Here is a 4,380-nt window from a genome sequence, read left to right on the forward strand (position 1 = left end):
TGGGTGGGAGAGTGGGTGTGGGGGTGTTGGGAGAGTGTCTGGGGAGCAGTGTTGAGCTCAGTCAGAGAGAAGCAGCAAGTCACCAGCACCTTCAAAAAATTAGTTTTTAAAAATGTTTGACCATGACTGTAAGAGGGAATGGGATGAAACAAAAGACAAATTTCCCAACATACAGAAATGGGAAAGAAAAATAATAGCGGGTGTGGGATGGTGTTGCAGCCTCCCCAGTTTCCATGGGATTGCCTGTCATACACTGTGATTCTGTCAACTCTACATTCATTGGGGGGGTGGGGGGTGGGGTGCTGCAACATCAGGCAACCTCTAGGAACCAGGCCTAAGGCTTCGTGAGAACAACAAGGAAAAAAAAACTGAGGCTGTCCCTCTTTTATGACAGTCACATATTTGAGTATTTTCCATCACTAATATGGAAAGCTAAAATGAGTAGTCTCAGTAGCACAGGGGGTGTTCAGCCACAGAGGTCTGGAAACAGTCAAACACACACATCAAGATGCTCATTTATAGTCATGGACTCACAAAGATCTACAGCACTGAACAAGGCCCTTCAGCCCATCAACTCCTGCTTAAAAACTACTGCCTAACTATTCTTATCTCATTTCCAGCCTTGGTATTACAAGTGTACATCTAAATATTTCTTAGATGTTACAAGAATTTCTGCCTCCTGTCCTCACATCTCCTCTAAATCTTCTTTCCTTTAAATCTATGCTCCCTGGTCATTGATTCCTGCACTAAAGGGAGTAGTTCCTTCCTGTCTATGCTGCCTAAACCCCTCATCATTTTATACATCTCAATCATGTCCCCTCAGTCTCCTCTGCTCCAAGGAAAACAGCCCCAGTGAGTGTATGTGTATGAGAGAGAGAGTGTGTGTGTGAGAGAGTGTGTGTGAGAGTGTGTGTTTCTGAGTGTGTGTGTGTATGTGTGTGACTGTTTGAGGAGTAGTTAATTAATCAGATCATGAGTCAACATTGGCAAACAGTAATGAAATTATCTACTGATATCATTGGGGAAAGATGCCTGTGCACAGTCTTTGATAGACGAGAAGCTTAATCTCAGTAAACAGAGCAGTTTATTACATAGTGCTTAATAGCTAGTTACCATGCATCTGAGATATGCAATGGTCTCTTGGAAGACATTAAGATCAACTGTGGATGACTACACATTACAACTACTGGAATGTTCTAATTCACAACTTTGAGACAAATAACAATTACAACTTCACCTGATACTTCAACTAGGATTGGTGGAGCTTATCTTGTATCAGTCAACCCTTTCAGGACTAACTGTCCTTTACAACATGCAGAAGTTTCAGATTACAGTGCAAATGGTGAGGTTTTGGAGGAAGTGCAAACAATGACCACACATTCTTGAATTTATTTATTGCTCTGTCATCAGGTATTAACTTTAGTTTTCAGCTTGAGGCCTTTCCTGCAGGCCTATGCAGGGCTTTTATCAGAACCAAACTGTGCTAGATATTGATTTCTACAATTACTTAACTATAATTGTAGAAAAACGTATTTTGCATCCTCCTGGTACTTAGATTCTATTTTAAGCCCAGCCGACAAATGAAATTCATTGTGAGCATGGTGTACATTAAACTATTACAGTTCACTAAGTACTCCATGGAATACAGACCCATCATTATTTGGGATCTGTCTTCAGTTGAAGAGCAGTTTTGAAGGTGCATGCCAGCGTTGGACATCACCCCGCCCCGATCACCTTCAGGTCAGATCCGCTGAAGATTTGTGAAGCCAGTGACGAGCTCTCTAAAAAAGGGTCACTGAAGTACTGCGGGGAAATGAAGGTTGTGCTAATTAACAAGACCTCCCACTGAAACTGGGTAGTTTGAAAATGAGACTCACATCCATAAACAGAATCGAGAGTGTGGGGCTGGAAAAGCACAGCAGATCAAGCAGCATTTTGGGCAAAAGCCCTTCATCAGTCCTCACTTTCTCCTCACATCCATAAGCAATAAGGTTTATCTCCCTTCTGTCACTTTTATCACTTCCTATTTCTCCGTCTTTCTCTCTGAGCATATGTTGGCACGCTCGTCCATGCACACCTTCTCATTCATTTTCTCACTCCCTCTTCTTTCATTTATTGTCTTTTGTTCTATATCTTCCTCCTCTTTCTGGAACCACTTACAGAGTCATAGAGTCAGCACAGATATAGATCCTTCCGCCCCATTGTGTGACCTTGGCTGAGTTGGTAACACACCCACCTCGAAGTTGCAAGATTCTGTGTTTCAGTCGAGGGTTTGAGCACGAAAGTCAGTGTTGATTTTCCAGTGCAGTACTGAGGGAGTGCTGAACTGTTGTGTGTGGTATTTGGGTATAGAAGGATGCTGCTACCATCTCTTTTTCCCTTGGCTGGCACTAAGTTCCTACTTGGTTTCCAATTGTACAGGAACAATGACTCGGTTAACAGGAAGAGGGTTAACAAGATATATTGTATGATAATTTCTCAAGTGAAGCAGCCATATAGTAAAATGGCTGTCTGTATTTGTATTGGCATTTGGGGTTTTTGGACTCACTCAGTAGCAGAATCATCCTCAATAATTTTAAAAAAGCATTACATGTATAGGAATGTATTAGTTTCCTAAACACCATGGTATTTAAATTAGCACAAGACAGCAGCATTAGTAAACAAAAGTTTCTTTTCCTCAATACCTGATGCATACTACTCCACACAAAAAAGCCATCACGCTAAACACAGCTTTTGAAGATTGATGATGTATCAGTTAATAGGTTTCCATTATGTACTAACAAAGAAGGAATATTTCAAACAGGTAGTTTCTATCCTATTTACTGCATCTCAGATCTCAGCCTCAGTTTTAAGGTTAACAATAGTGTGCATTACCATAACATCCACTATAATCCTCCCCATAGAGTTGGTCCTAAACATATGCATCCTTAACTTTAAAAAAAAACCGTGAGTAATTCATTACTTCAGTGATTTCAAGTTTTCCTCACTCTTACCTGAGTTGCTGGATTTAACACCAATCTCTCATTGCAGTCTATTTCTCTCTTCCTTTCCCGTGCAGCTGTCTCTCTCTCTCTGTCTCATCTTTTTTGTGGCCTTCCTGTCCTCCCACACATCATTGTGGCCTCCTAAGTCCATCCAGCACCATCCAACTTCCACCATCAGCTTCCTGGTGGGACCCAATTATCCCCCAGGTCCCTTGCAGATCCCTTCTCTTCCTGTGGACCACCTGCCTCTATTTCCCAAATGTCATTACAATAATTACAGCAACCTCCAGGTTAAATCACCACTATAGAATAGAATAGACTTCATTGTCACGGATGTTCAATGAGTATAGTGAAAACTTTATACGTCGTCAATTATAGCACCAACTTAGCCATAAAAGTACCTAGGCACAGCTTCTTTAGTTACAAGATTGTAGACAATACAGAAATAAAAGGTCCACCATTACACAACAGTTCAGTACAGCAGACTACGCTGGCGCCCAGCTTCCAGTCCATACCAGGCTCTGGCTCCACACCGTGACTGCAAAACACCATGCGAAAAGTCTGCTGTAGGAGGCTGGAAGGTTGCCACACTAGGCCGGCAGGTTGCCATGACAACACCAGGAGGCTGCTGTGGCTGGCCAATGTGCCAGGCCAGGAGTCACCGCCAGAGACCGGAGATCGTCGCTCCTCATTGGAGGTCACCAGAAGGCAGGAGTTGAAGGGAGGAAAGAGAAGGAGCAAAAGAAAAAAACAGCATGAGGGGAAGGAAAAGAAAAGAGAATGAAGAAAAGAAGAAGAGTGGGCGGAGTAGATGAGCTCCAGCTGCAATGTCCTACTCCCCCGCCATCTTGCCACAGCAGTCTTCTCTCTCTAATGAGGGAATAGCTGTATAGCCCAGTAAGGCTTTGACTGTAGGATTGTGATGAGATCAGCCAGGTGGACTTCATGGAATATGAGTTCCTTGGCTGGGGTTGTTCACCTGGCTCTCAGATAGAAACAGGAGTGTCAGAGGTTCTGTTCACTCTGAGAGCTGGCTCTGAGGGCGCTGGGTCAGTGTCAAGGAACCTCCACGTGTAAGTGAAATGGGACTTGGTGATGGGACACCGGCCTCTGTAGAGTTATTTCAGTGGCAATTTCACCTTTTTATTTATCATTCAATCAAAGTTATTTAAAGATCAGATTATGTAGCAATGATCATACGTCAATTTTACGGGATCCTGCTGTGCGCAAACTAGCTGCCTACATTATAGGAATGACTATACTTGGAAAACACTTCAATGATTCTCCCTTTTCCTTTGATCCTTTGATGACCGCAGATTTTTCAAAATGACTCAAGCTCCATGGGTAAGAAGTCAGCAGGGAGGGACACAGAGAGAAGGCAGATCAGAGCAAAAGG

At 42.9% G+C, this 4,380-nt stretch overlaps 1 long non-coding RNA gene across 1 annotated transcript in view; it reads left to right on the forward strand.

The window, feature by feature from the left end:
• Positions 1 to 3,880, forward strand: part of LOC122540809 — a 21,314-nt gene extending 17,434 nt beyond the window's left edge. Inside the window, exon 4 of the long non-coding RNA XR_006309420.1 lies at positions 3,870 to 3,880. This is a non-coding gene — a long non-coding RNA (uncharacterized LOC122540809). The remainder of the gene's footprint in view (positions 1 to 3,869) is intronic.
• The last annotated feature ends 500 nt before the right edge of the window (positions 3,881 to 4,380 follow it).

The sequence above is a fragment of the Chiloscyllium plagiosum genome, chromosome 36 (genome assembly GCF_004010195.1).
Source record: "Chiloscyllium plagiosum isolate BGI_BamShark_2017 chromosome 36, ASM401019v2, whole genome shotgun sequence".
Taxonomy (NCBI): Eukaryota; Metazoa; Chordata; class Chondrichthyes; order Orectolobiformes; family Hemiscylliidae; genus Chiloscyllium; species Chiloscyllium plagiosum.